The following is a 15,203-nucleotide window of genomic DNA, read 5'->3' on the forward strand; positions in this document are numbered from 1 at the left end:
TAGAAGTTTTATGGTTTTAGGTCTCAGTAGATGCAGAGAAAACATTTGACAAGAAACAACATAAATTTATGATTAAATTTCTCACTAAAATGAGTATAGAAGAAAAGTACATCAACATAATAAAGACAACATTGGAGAAACTCACAGCTAATAACATACTCAATTTTGAAAAATTGATAGCTATTGCTCTGAGAACAGGAACAAGACAAGGATCCCCCCTCTCAACACTCTTATTCTACCTAGTACTGGAAGTTTTAGCCAGAGAAATTAGTCAAGAAAAAGAAATAAAAGGGATCCAATTTGGAAAGGAAGAAGTAAAACTACTATTATTTGCCGATGATATGATTCTATATATGCAAAATCCTAAAGAATTCATCAAAAAACTATTAGAAATAATCAACATGGTATATTTGCAGCATGCAAAATCAACATACAAAAATCGGTTTCATTTCTATATACTAATAACAAACTAGAAGAAAGAGAAACAAGGAATACAATCCCCCCTCAAAGTATAAAATACCTTCAAATAAATATAACCAAGGAGGTGAAAGACTTATACTCTGAAAACTATAAGAAATACATAAGACATGAATTTTTTTTAAAAGAGTGACACCTAAGCTAACATCTGTTGCCAATCTTTTCTATTTCCTTCTTCCTTTCCCCAAAACCTCCCAGTACATATTTGTATATTCTAGCTGTGAGTGCCTCTGTGCTATGTGGAACACTGCCTCAGCATGGCTTGATAACTGGTGCCATATCCATGCCCAGGTTCCCAACCAGCAAAAACCTGGGCCCCCAGCGGGGAACACATGAACTTAACCACTCAGCCATGGGGCTGGCCTCTATAAGATATTATTGAAGGAAACCAAAGAAGACATAAATAAGTGAAAAGATACTCCATGCTCATGAATTGGAAGAATAAATATAGTTAAAATGTCCATATTACCTAAAGCAATCTACAGTTTCAATGCAATCCCAGTCAGAATCCCAATAATATTCTTCATGGAAATAGACAAAAAACTGTTAAAATGTATATGGAATGTCAAAAGACCCTGAATAGACAAAGCAATCCTGAGAAAAAAAAGAAAGGTGGAGGTATCACATTTGCTGAATTCAAAATATACTGCAAAGCTATAGATGTCAAAACAACATGGTACTGGCAGAAAAACAGACACACAGATATATGGAACAGAATTGAGAGTCCAGAAGAAAAGACACACACACGTGTTTGGACAGCTCATCTTTCACCCAAGAGCCAAGAATATGCAATGGAGAAAGGAAAATCTATTCAATAAATAGTCTTGGGGAAAATGGACAAGTGCATACGAAAGAATGAAAGTAGACCATTATCTTACATCATACACAAAAATGAACACTAAATGGATTAAAGGCTTGAATGTAAGACCTGAAACCATAAAACTCCTGGGATAAAACTTAGCAGATATTTAGGATTGTGATATTTGTGAACACTCTTATAGAATAGCAGAATCACTGACACCCACATAAGCTACATTTCACTAGAACAGAGGGCTTGAAAGTCCAATTCATCTCGTCTTAGCTGTGAGACAAATAACACCATTTTCATTAAATCTCCATTTCCTTTTTTATAAAATGCTTAAAAACATATTGTTGAACCATTTTTGAAAACAGAAAACAATCATCTATATCAAAAAATTATAGAGCATCAAATTATAAGGGGTTTGGTTTACTTTATCATATGTTAATTTGATGAGTTTCTTAAATTGGAGAATCACTGAAGCCAAAAATACTGAATCAATTACTTTTATACAGGAATTAATGTAGTGTCATAAGTTACTTTGGTCTGATTTTACTGTTCTTTATGATGGCATATTCTCAACATTTTAAAAATTTCTTTAATGCAATTTATACCAGGAACTGAAAACAGAATGTGGCTAAATAATGGTTTCACTACTTACAGGGAAATAGCTGTGTCCCATAATGAGCAAACCCATATTAGCTGTCCTTTTCAATGATTTCATCCATGTTCTGAAGGGCAGCTGAAAGTATACCAGCTGCGTGAATTGTTGCAAGTCATTCATTCTCAGAATCACTGTCCTCATATTTCCATTTCATTTCACTGAATTAAATAGTTAATCAATTCAACAAATATTTTCTATTTTATGCCAGTCACTTTTCTAAGTGCTGGAATATATCACTGAGCAACAAGAACAAATTCCTACAAATCTATAACTTTATTTTGCAAATATTAAATTATACAAAATACACAGAATACTAGATGATACAGAACATTGAAAAAAGAACGTTAAGCATGACTAGAAATTTCAAGGGTAGGGCATCTAATTTTTAATTGATGATCAAGGGAGAGCTCACACAGTAGAGGAGGAGCCAGCAAATATCTGATCTGGAGGAGAGCATTCTAGGCAACAGAAAGGATGAGTACCAAGGCCTGAGATGGAAGGATGGAAGATGTGTTCTAGGAGTTATGAGGAGGACTGTGCAGCTGCAGCAGAGTGAGTGAGAAGAAAGTCAATAGTGCAGGAGCCTACAGGCATGCCACTGTGAGTGTGATTATTTACTTCTCAGTGAAATGGGAAAACAAAAAAGTTGTAAATAGAGGAATAACATGATTGGATTAAGGTTTTGCGGGGATAAAAAAATTTGTATGTTTTATTGAGAACAAGCTAGAGATGGCCAAGCCTTGAAGTAGGGAGCAGATAAGAGAGTTTCCAATAATTCAGTCAGGGATGATTGTGATAGTACTAAAGGTGCTGAGAAATGGACAGGCTCTTAGTACATTTTGAAACTAGTCCTGGAAAGATTTGCTGTTGGATTAGATATCAGGTATCACAGAAGGAGAGAAGTCATGAATGATTCCAAGGTTTAAATCTCAAGAATTGGCATAATGAAATTCCAATTTATATTCAGGGGCAAACCTGCAGGTGGGGCAGAATGTAATGAGTTGGGTTTTGCACAAATCAATGTTGTGATGAATGTTAAATATCAGAATGTTGATATTTGATAGAGTAATTTACAAATATGGAGTTTCAGGAGAAAAGTGGAGGCTAGAGATATGCATTTGGAATCAAAGCAAAGGAATGTAATTTAATTACAGAAATGAGCCAGCCAGCCCAAGAACACATTGGAAGTGAGCTGAGTAAGAGGGAATAGTTCCAAGTCCTGGGACCATTGATTTCTCCAATGGGCGTGGTGGAGGAGAACAGGAGAAAACAGCAAAAGAGTCCAAACAGGGTGGCAAGTAGACAGGAAGGGAAAACATGATGACTGTTTTTTTCAGGAAAGAGAACGGAGGTTCTCAGTGGCATCAAATGCCACAGAAAAACCTTTTAATGTGAACTCAAATGACTGTCCATTCTTCAGTGTGGAGGTCACTTGGAATATAGGCATGAGCAGTTTGGTTAAGGTATTGATCTATCATGGTGAGCAATTGAGTTTAAGAGAGAAGGTGTAAGTAGAGGAACTGGAGATAGACCTTATTAAAAGCCACTTCACAGATTTCTTATAAATGAAATAAAGAAGTGTGCTGGAGCAAGAATGATGTGTAAAGACATAACATATGTTAAATATCCCTGACGATTCCATGGAGACCCCCCTTTCAATCCCTGTTATTTAAAATTTCTAGAGTTTTGTGAAATCACATAAACTCCTTTACCCAGAATCTACTCATCCAGTATGTGGGAATCATAATGACCATCTTGACTGTAGCTACACAGGTTAGCATAGATGATGTACTACTTATGTGACTCAGCCAGGTTTGAATATCAATAAAACATCAGTAGAAGTGCTTTAAAGACAAATAATAATTGTAGTAGTAGTATTTGTTTTTATAATATTAGCAATAAAACTATGTTAATGAAATTTACTATTTTTAAATATTACTGAAGAAAAGACACTGAATATTTTACATCCTCCATTCTTTACTGGGGAGATTTAGACATCTATTAATTATGTGTACAAGTACAATTTCACATCAATCTCCCTAGGAAGGAGATTGTATCAGTATCAGTATTAAGTTTCTATTGCTGTGTAACAACTTACCACATATTTAGCTACTTAAAACCACACCTATTTATTAAATCATAATTCTGCTGATTATATGTCTAGGCGGGACCAGCTGGCTTCTCTGCTTAGGGTTTCACAAGATCACAATCAAGATGTTGGCCAGGCTGGTCTCCTCTTAAGGGTCTGGGGAGGAATCCAATTCTGAACTTATTCAATTTGCTGGAATAATGCACATCCTTGTGCTTGTAGGATTGAAATCCCCGTTTCCTTCCTGGCTATCCATTAAAGTTCATTCGCCTTTCTCCTCATGTGACCCACTTCACCGTCAAAGCCAACAATGACACATAAAATCCGAATCTCTCTGACTTTCCCTTCTTCCACCAGCCCAATAGCCAGAAAAAACTTTCTGATTCTAAAGGACCCATGTGATTATGTTAGAACCACCCAGACAACCTCCCTCTTGTCATAAAATATAACACAACCATGAGAGTAACTCGAGTCTGAAGATCATGGGGTCCATCTTAGAATTCTGTCTACCACAGTTACCCACTTTTGAAAATGGTAAATTTCACATTAACGAAATTTTCCTATAGAATTTGAGAAGAAAAATTACATCCCGAGGGAGGAGTAAATTTGATTTTAACTGCAAAACACCTTCCTAAGAGCACGCAAGTGTTCTGAATGTAAATGAAAGGAACCTAAATGGTTACGTACTCAGTTTGTCATACCATCAATGGTTATGTTTTTATTGGCATGATAATGAGTCCTGAATTATGCAGAGGTAGCAGTGAAATACACACAGAAATAGTGAAGAATATATTCAATGACTTTCAAGGTGAAATATTTATTTTGTTTTCTCCAGGAATTATTAGAGAAAAATGAGGGGCAATGTGACTATTCTCCTCGATATGATGGCTTCCTAAGTTTTTACCAGTATTTTCTGTGCTTTCAGGTGTCCCACAAAATTCTTTCCACAGTTGATGTAAAGCTGGTCCCTGCCACAGCACACCATAGCCTCCTCTTTCTGCTGAACTGCACAGTGTGCAGGATGGAGAACTGTGAAGTAATGTCCCCAGCAACCCCAAATGATTTGATACATGGCCCTGTATCCTGGGTTTCTAGAAAGTCTTATCAGAGAGGCATTCCTGGGAAGTCATGGTGGCAGAAAGAGCCGGGTAGGGTTTTCATCTCTGTCAAGACCTAAATCAAGAAAGGGAGAAACCATACTGTCTCCCGAGAATGGGGTATGGGCCATGTGGCTCTGGAAATGGAGGGAGTACATGGTCCTTGCCTGCCCATCAGGAGCTCTCCTCCACCTTGGATGGCCTTGCTGTGTTGGGATTTTCTTGGACTATGAAGCAGATGAAATCTTTTATAGCATCAAAAGTGAATCTATACATCCACCCAACTGTTCTCTGGTTTTCTCTGACCTTATTTCTTCATTTGTGACATGATTCTTTTTATCTTGCCAGCTATGACAGAAGTGGATCAAGAAACTGGACATCCATGGATCATCTTGACTCTGATTCTAACGTTAGGAATTATTCTTAATATTCTCTTCCTGAGAATTTGAAGTCTAGTAAAGGTTCCTGGAGTGGAGTAGAAAATATAAATACTCTAAGCCTCAACAAATCAGAACTTTAATCTTTCTTGCTATGGAAACTTTCCCATAGGGAAAAAAACAGAAAATAAGAAATATTTGCATTTGGAGGAGGATAGTGGAGTATAATAATTTTAGAAATTGAGCAATCTCATCGCTCTTCTTCCAGGTGTCTCCACACAATTTCTTGATGAGTGTTTCTTCAAATGAATGGGTTTTGTAGTAAACAAAGATTTTTATACATTTATAGTTATTTCTTTTAATAAATTTTCATTCCAAGATTTCATATGTTAAGAATTTAAAATGACAAATCTTAAATTGGCTCAGAATTGTCCAATATTGTTGCAGCATCAGATCCATAATTATATTTCTCTTCCTTCTTATTTTCCTTGTCTTCTCTTGTTCTCTCTCTGTCTCTCCGCTTCTGAGTCTTTCTATTTTTCAATCTTTCTCTCTCTCTTTTTTGATCTTCCTTACTTTTTGATTTACACCACTTATTGTTCAACCTTCCATTTCCTTCTAAATTAATATGTTCAGAACCATTCCTTTATGCATTCATGATTCCTAAAGACTGTATTCAACTACTTTTTAAATTCTATTTATTCTGGGACTGATTTAGAAGGGTTATGAAATTCATTCCTCTGAATCTCATATCACTGATGCCAACACAATACCCCTCTGGAGTTGTAACATTTTCCTTCTCTTTGGATAGATTTTTGTTTAAGAGTAGAAGTTTCTCAGAATTCTGATTCAACTAATTCTTTGACCTAGCCATTTACTTGTTGTAAAACTTTAAACAAATAGCCTCTCTCTCTGTCATTCTCAGCTACTTAATATGGTTACTATCTATGGAATAATGATATCCACCTACAATGATATGGTAAATATGTAAGGTCCTGATTGGTATTATTGGTTTAAATTCAACTTTACTACTTAAATACAACATAAAGATGTAGATGATGATGACAAAACAGTAATAATATTTGCCTTATTTTTAAAGTATACTCTGTACTTTCCCAATAAAATTCTTGTCATTCAAGGCTAATTTTTCTGCCAGCTTAATCTTTATCTGCATCTAATAAGGAATTGGTAGCCAAATGCTAAAATGCTTAAATGCTAAACGATTATTAATTCACCACAAATTTAGTTAATATCATCCTGCTAATAAACTGGCAAATCTTTAATCTTCTTCTTTACCTCTACCTTGAATTTTGAGGTATTTTACTCTTCTAGGGAGATTTCTTTGACTGAAATCTTTCACTTACTTTTCAATAATATTTTTGATGTCTCTTTCTTTCTAGATTTTTAAACATTTTTCTTTCTAGACTTTTTGCATTAGAAGAAGCATTATGGAATACAACAATTTGGAAATGGAACAATTTCAAACTCTATTTCCAGATGGGTCCATCTATCTTATTGATAACTCCAGATATTAAAGGAAGATTTCTATATATTCATGTTTGATACATTTATCCTTGCTCATAAGCAAAGAATTCCACTTCCATCTCTCACTTACAAACAGAAGTAATGGTAAAGTATCCTCCCATCTCTCTTTTTGATGTCTTACAGAACATTCAGGCTCTAGGACTCTTCCATGCATGATCTGTGTAGGGAAGATATTCATGCTGTGGACCTCAGCTCATGACTCCCTATCCTCAGAGGCTAAGTGGGGGCTGGAAACTCAGTGTGACACCTGAGTGTTTGTGTCACTGCGAGGCCAGCATTCTGTGACAGAAGTCATGACATAGGACATACACTCAGAGCAGCTGAGCCCCTTCTCCATGGGGATCAGGAGGGACAGAGTCACTGGTACGTGATCATGCATCCCCAGGTGGATCAACCCTTTTACCAGGACAAGGACGCCCACTTGGTGAAAGGAGACCACCACACAGGCTCAAACCTTCAATTCTCCTCAAGAGGGGAACAGGGAGTCCAAGGAATGCCTCCTCCCTATGTAGAAAGCTATCATTTTGGTCTCCTCTGGCTCCTTTGGATTCAGTCATCTCATTGTGCGTTTTATCATGATTTAAGTCAGTCATTAAACCAACTTGAGTATTTCTGCATCCTTTTCATTCCAAGATTCACAAAACTTTGTGCACCTCCTATTATGATCTGTTTTTCCCCCTTCCCAGTTCTTAAAACGGGTCTACTATTCTTTCTGGAATTTTGTTTCTCTGACAGTAAAATCCTCCAAATCCACACCTATTCTCTGACTTCCCCTTTACTTTCTTCCTTACCTTTTCTCCTGAATGCTAGACTTCTATATTCAACTGTCCACTTGACATCAAAATACACATTTTAAACTCAACATATCTAAACTTAGCCCTAACTTTCTGCTAACCAAAACACACACACACACACACACACACACACACACACACACACAAGTACGTGCACACACAGACTTCTCCATCTCAATGGATAGTAACTATTTATTCAGTTACTCATGTCAAAAATCTGGTTGATTCCTCTCTCTCTTTTATTTTTGAGGAAGATTAGCCCTGAGCTAACATCTGTCAATCATCCTCTTTTTTCTAAGGAAGACTGGCCCTGAGCTAACATCCATGCCCATCTTCCTATACTTTATATGTGGGACGCCTACCACAGCATGGCTTGCCAAATGGTGCCATGTCCACACCCAGGATATGGCTGGCAAACCCCGGGCCGCTGAAGCAGAACATGAGAACTTAACCACTGCACCACTGGGCAGGCCCCTGATTCCTCTCTTGATTTCATTAGCCCACATCTAGTCCATTAGCAATCCTTATTGGCTTTGCCTTCAGAATACATCCAGAGTTCAGTCAGCCCTAACCACTCCACTTCTATAACCCCAGGGATAGCTTCCATCCTCTCCCCTTGGAGCTCTACATTAATTTCTTAACAGTTATCACGGCTGTACTCTGGCATCTCCCATATGCATTCTCAATGTGACAGCTGAACTGATCCTTTTAGCATCCAAGATGGTAACACCACTGCAATGACCTCTCATTTAACCTAAATTTAAAGAGACAAACTTTACAATGAACGCTCATACTCTAAGGATATGGACACCAATTCCTTCTCTGATTCTGACTTCTTCTCCTTACTTCTCTTTTCATCCTGCTCCCTCTATCATGGCTTCCTGGTTGGGTAATTTCTACCATGGGGTCTTTATCCAAGATGTGCCCTCTACCTAAAATTCCAGAGGTAGGAAAACAGAGAGGTAGGAAAGAAGTAAGGGCAAGGGTGAGATGGGCCTCACCAATCTGGTTGTCATTTCCATCAGGGACCAGTCATGGCATCTGGAGCTGTTGGATCAGATCTGGGCTTGACCTGGGCTTCCAAAATTATGTCTTTATTCAGATTACTATAAGAGTGTTTCAGTTACAACATTAAGTGTTCTGATGAGTGAACTGCACAACACACATCATCCAAAACTCCTTTACATGATCTGTAAAGCAGGCCCAAAGAACAAAGCAGGATAAGTGTGTGGTTATAAAGATAAGTTCCCATAACGTGTACCAGAGTGCCAAGGAGGAAACCGCTTTTCTCCAACAGAATTTGTTTCTGTAGTTGTTTGTTTTCAATTCATTAACAACTTTCTTAGGATTTTAGACAGAATGATCACAATCAGCCACTTCTCTTGGCTGACAGCCATCAAACAGGGGAAGTCAGCACAGCTGGTTGTTTTCTATTTCCTAAATTCCCATCAAAAGTCTTTAATCAATTTGTGTTGCTTTTTCTGCCTTTTTCCCAACATTTGGCATTTTCCATAAAGTCTGGTGAAGATTTTGATAAACCAGGGAGTTAACCTATAACAATGATGCATGTTTACTTTAAATTTTAAAGCATCACTATTTCTCAGGTATGTTTTTTTTATTAACGAGCAGGACCTAGTGTTTATTAAGCTCCTGCTCTGAATCGTGTGCTCATAATTCATCTACTCTTGTCTGCTTTTGTGGGAGGTCAGCATGATGCTCACTGTCCCTGTTTTACCTATGTGGTACTTGAGGCTTGGAGGTTAAATAATTTGCTCAAATAGAACTGAACCAGAGATTTACTCCAAGTTCTGTATTTGTCAATTCCTGTTGTTTCTATTGCTACATGAATTTTTAAAGAGCAAAAATGCAAAAGTGTTTAACAAGTAATGTCAAAGACTCTTTAGACCTAAGGAACACGACTGGTTTCTGTTCCTAACATAATACAGTCCAGGGTGTATGGGACGAAAGTGTTTCCCTGGAACCTCTTATTGTTCCTTATGGATTTAAAACTTTAGCTGACAAGGATAGCTTAACAGAGAAAAGCATACAATTTAATTTAATATAAATTTTATGTGACACAAAAGCCTTAAATTAAACATCCAAAGATTGATTTTTATGATGGATTTGATGAAAAGTTGACAGAGGTGGAGAAATATGATAGGACAAAGGAGGTATAAGCTAAATGTAATAAATTAGAGAATCATAGCAGGTCCTGTTTGTTCAGATTCCTCTCCACATCCCTCTATCTTGAAAATAACTATAGTTCTTCCCCCTAGGTATGGCGGGCACCTTTTGCATGAAGGTCAAAAGACCTGGATTAAGGGAAGATCAGAAAGTCCTTCCTGCACCTGCTGCTTTCCAAATTTCTTTAGCTCAAAATATTCAATATGCCAAAATGCCACATTTTGACATAGCTCATCATGAACAATGTCAAGGGCTTCTCTCGCTTAATGTAAAAGTGAATTACCTGATATAATTAATTGAGGATTCTTATTCAGTAGGTCTTGGAAGGGGCCAGAGACTTTGCACTTCTGCACACTTCCCAGGTGAGGTCCTCATTCACTCACTGCTGTCTCTCAGACCGTACTTTAAGGATTCTACAACTTTCATTGCAGACATGCAGAGGGCAGACGCATTCTGGAATAAGCTGAGATTGGATTCATAGACTAAATGAAATGGGGAGGGAATAATGAGAAAAGCCAAATTGAGGGGGGTCCTCATTCTTCTGCCATCACTTCAATTCTCTGTCCCCTCAGCTTCAGAGCCTCTTTGCCAAGGTGGACTGTATTCTCACCCTTTCCTTTCTAACCTCCTCATTCCTTCACCTCACCTCACCTTCAAGGGCACCATCCCCAGTGGGGTCATTTAAGCATAAGCAAAACCAGGTCTACTCGAAGGGTACTTCCTGTGCTTCCAGGACACCCTGCTCTGAACACTCAAAACTGCTGTTTTTAGGAAACTGTGATGCAGATGGTCTGTTACTGAATGACAGAATGAGAGTTGTTGACGTGACAGTCGGTTTACTTCCACGATTTATAAAACTCCACAATATCACCTTGGTACTGAACCAAGTAAGAGGGAGATATAATAAAGAATTAGGGTGGTGCTCCAAGGACTTCTCCAAACTTGTCTTCTTGGAAAGTACTTGGTGGCCATCCTGTGTGAATCAGCAGAGCAGCCCTGTGGGCTCTGAGGTCACAGTTTGCCAGCATTTCGGCCTCTGGAAAAATGTCCTGGAGAGAACAAAAAACGTTTCCATAACTCTAGTCAATACAAGTAGTTAGTTTGCACAGTGGTAAGTGATTTTTATTGTGTTTAGTCTGCTAAAGAACAAAATTTAAGAGAATAAACTTTAACAACCTTATTGGCTTTATTCGTTAATTCATGAATCATGCAACATACAATCTAGCAGATTGAAAGAAGCTCTGGGGAGATGTATGAAATGAAACAGTTTTATAGACAGAAGGAAGATGGAACAAGGAAGTCATACTGAGAAAAGACAGATTCGTTGTTGCAAGGTTGATTTCCTCAAGAGGGTTGGCAGGGGTTTCTCAGGCAGATTACCTAACTGGTGCTGATCAGGTGATTCCTGATTGGTGTAAGGTTTCATTTCTGGGAAAGCTGAAACTGACTAAGTTGCCTCATTTTGGTGACATGGGACTTAGAAAAGTGACTCCATTGAGGGCCTATTATTTTATTTTAAACACCTCTGATCACTTTATGATGTGGGGTCACCAATAAAGATAGCTGCTGTGGAATTGTGTAAGAGACTTAACTCAATGGGTCTAAGTCAGAGAAAAGTTGATTTTACCTGAGCCCTAGGCTCCCAGAAAACGGCAACAGATGAGAAATCTCCAGTACACTTTTGTGCCCCGGGCAAGAGCTAACTTTGAAGAGTAGCTCTTCCCCACATGATTCGGAAGAGTCCCCTCTCTCCTGTTCCTCAGATTCATAACTCTCTTGTTTAGCAGCTCTGTAAATCCCCAGGCTCATTCCTTTTCTAGAAGATATTCCTCTTGTTGAAGTAAACTTCTACACCTAAGATGGAGCCACTCCTACCCAGGGTGCCACATCAGCAAACCAAAATTTTCTGTTCCTATTAAATGCTCTGCTCGACCAGAAACACAGTACATCCAGTCTGCCAATCCGCAAATGCCAAGCCAACTCTGGGCTGCATACTGATTTGATTGTTCCTTGATCATTCTAAATAAGGTCACATATGCAACCTCAGCCAAGAGTGCCCTGCTGCTTCAGTGCTGCTTCTGATGCTTTATGAAATTTGCTGTTGCCCACACAACCCTAGGAAGAGCACTTCACTGCTTGTGAGGCACTGTACTCCCCTAACCTATGGATTGTTTTCCCTTTAAAAAAAGGCATCAAACTCATTACTAAACCATTTGATTTTTGTCATTTGACACTTGATAAGGAATGCTCTCTATCTTGCAATAGTCTGGATAAGGTCATCTCATTAATTTCCAGTGCATTTGGTTTCACAGTAATTTTTCCTACACCACGTAAAAACATTAAGATTACAATTGTGTCAAACTGTGAGGCAGAACAGAATAGAATAGAATTGTCCTCTCCATTAGGTGAATCATTTTCTGTTCCCACTATTGGTTGATAACTACAGCTTTTACTTCCTCTCTTAATCCTCTGTGTTCCTCTTCCCTGAATAGCCACTAGATTTTATTTATTGTCTTATCTTTCCTTTCTCTTCTTCTTGTTAATCATTCTTTATACTGCTGTAGTCAAGTATTTTCTTTTTTCACTTTTACTACAGCCATAGGTTTCTCTTCTACAAATGCCACTTCCATCATGCATATTATTAACAGATAATTTTCATAAAAAGGTAAAATTATGACTCACACAATATAAAAGCAGACTCATGTTCAAGGATTTGTTTTACCCATAGAACCTGAGCCAATTAGGCAGATGCTATAGCCAGCTTAATGGAAAAGTCAAACCAATATAAATTTACTGAGTAGAGGGATATTTAGCTGAATTGCAAATGAAGCAAAATTGATTTTCCACTGGGAGGAGGAATGTCAATTAACTGTCTATTAAACATGGGATAATTTTCATATCTATCAGTAGCTTACAACTTACAACAAGTGCAAAATTGCTCAAATCCAAGGAAAGGGGTCTAGAATCTTATAGCCAGAATGTGTGCCATAGATAATGCATAGCTTTCTATTGAAACAAATTTTTTCTATGTTATTAATAATAGGATGTTTGGGGTACTTGGTATGTGGCTGCCACTCTTAGGGTTTTACTTGTGTTTACTCATTGAATCCTCAAGAAGGATATCATAGTGTGAAATATCACATACTTTTTACAAGTGAGAAAGTTATGTCTCAGAGATTTTAATATTCAGTTCCTGAGAGTGGGAATGCAATAGTATAGTCACTTGGCTATAGTACTTATATGAAGCCCTGAGCAGGCTGATGGGATTCAGGAAATGCTACCCCAAAATATGGCAATGACATATCAAATAATTTACACTTAAGGAGTTTGAAAAAACAGCAGAAGCAGGAAGGTCATTCTGACATTCCACCCACCATCTCCCCAGAAACAGATCATAAAGCCCTCATGTGAGAGGTGCTCCCCCATACCTGGAGGAGAGGAACATCCTTATATCCAAAGACAAAGGGACCCCAAGAAGAATCCTAACAAACAGGCATTGTTAGGTTTTTCCCAGTTTACTACAGTTAATTCATACTGCTTATCCTGTCATATTCCTCTGTGACTGTCCACTCTTCATGGAGCCTAGCATAACAACACACAGGTCTGTTTCTCTAGGTCTTCATTTCCTTATGAAGGGTCCTATATCATGTAAAACTTATATTAAATAATTTCATATGCTTTTCTCCTGTTAACCTGTCTTTGTCAGTTTAATTATTAGATGCAGCAAGGGATCCTAAAAGGGTCTTGGAAAACTTTCACCTCCCCTACAAGGCCAAGTCTTAGCAAATCCTACAGAATCCAGACTGTAAAAGAATTGTAGTATTTTTCCACCTAGGAAAGTGGTAGTTTTGTTTTAACCAGAATAATATTTCCTCCTCTCATCATCAATTCCCTCTAGTGAATCATCTAAATATTTCTCAATTTATGTGTAAACTTGTGTAGGGGAGGAAAGAATTCTTCTCAACCCTCTTAGGGTCGCTGGCTTGGTCTGAAAATTAAACTAACAAAGATAGATTAATAGGAGAAAAGCATGTCAATTTAGTTGAATGTACATTGGAGCCTTCACAAGAGAATGAATACCCAAAAAAGTGACCAGAGTAGGAAATTTTATATATTTTAGAAAAAGAAACATTATTTGTGAAGAATTGACAAGAGAAAGGAATTTAGGCTAGGGATTATAAAATAATGAAGAAGTAACAAGGTTTGTTTATGCAGCCTTCTCAAGCTAAATTCCGTCTCTGATATGTTTAAAGACAAGCTAAGACATACTTTTAAAGAGTTTATTTGTGCAAAAACCATTTTGAATTGGGCAGGATCTAATGTAGTGGATAAAAGGAGCTCAGAGGAGCTGTATAAAATGAAAAACTTTTATAGGCAAAAGGGAGCAGAGAAAAGGTAGTTACACTGGCAAAATAGCGAGTTGGTTGTCGCAAAACTACTTTCCTTTACAGGATAGCGGGGGTCCTCCAGACAGATTATCTAACTGGAGCTGATCTGGTGGTGTTTCCTGATTGAGTGGTTTAAGATTCAATTTGGGAGAGCTGAAACTGTAGTTAAGTAAGATCTAGGTTTAGTGACTTGGGGCTTAGCATAAGGGACACCATTTTGGGCCTGTTGTCTTGTTTTTAAAAGTTAATAAGACTGTCTCCCTTCTTCCTGGTGCAAGGAGGGTAAGTTTATGTGGGAGATTTATCTCCTACTGTCAGAGAAAAGAGGTGAGGAAGGGGAGGTCACAGTGACATTGCTTTTGCTATTTTCTCAAACTCTTTCAGCTTAAGATATTCAATATACCAAAGTGCAGTATTTTGGGGCAGCACGTCCTGAACCCCATCAGTGGAAATTAACAAAACCTTGTCACGTACAATATTTTACACTTTCCTCTGTTTCTGAATTGTCTAACTCTGTTTCTGAATCTATTTTTAATCATCACTGTCCTTAAAGAGCTTTTAATTATTTTTCTTATCACTCAATCCACCAAAAACTTTAATACCAGAGATATAACATATTATCTATGTACTATAGCATTTTTAGAGTCAAAAACTGTTGAAATACCTGAGATATTTTTAAACTTCTAGAAGCAATGTTTGCTGCCTTGGGGGTGATATCACTAATTATATCATCAAATCTATCAGAAACTATGTCTGTTAAGATGAATAAAGTTCCCATAGTCTTTACAG

This window comes from Equus caballus, chromosome 30 (genome assembly GCF_041296265.1).
Source record: "Equus caballus isolate H_3958 breed thoroughbred chromosome 30, TB-T2T, whole genome shotgun sequence".
NCBI lineage: Eukaryota > Metazoa > Chordata > Mammalia > Perissodactyla > Equidae > Equus > Equus caballus.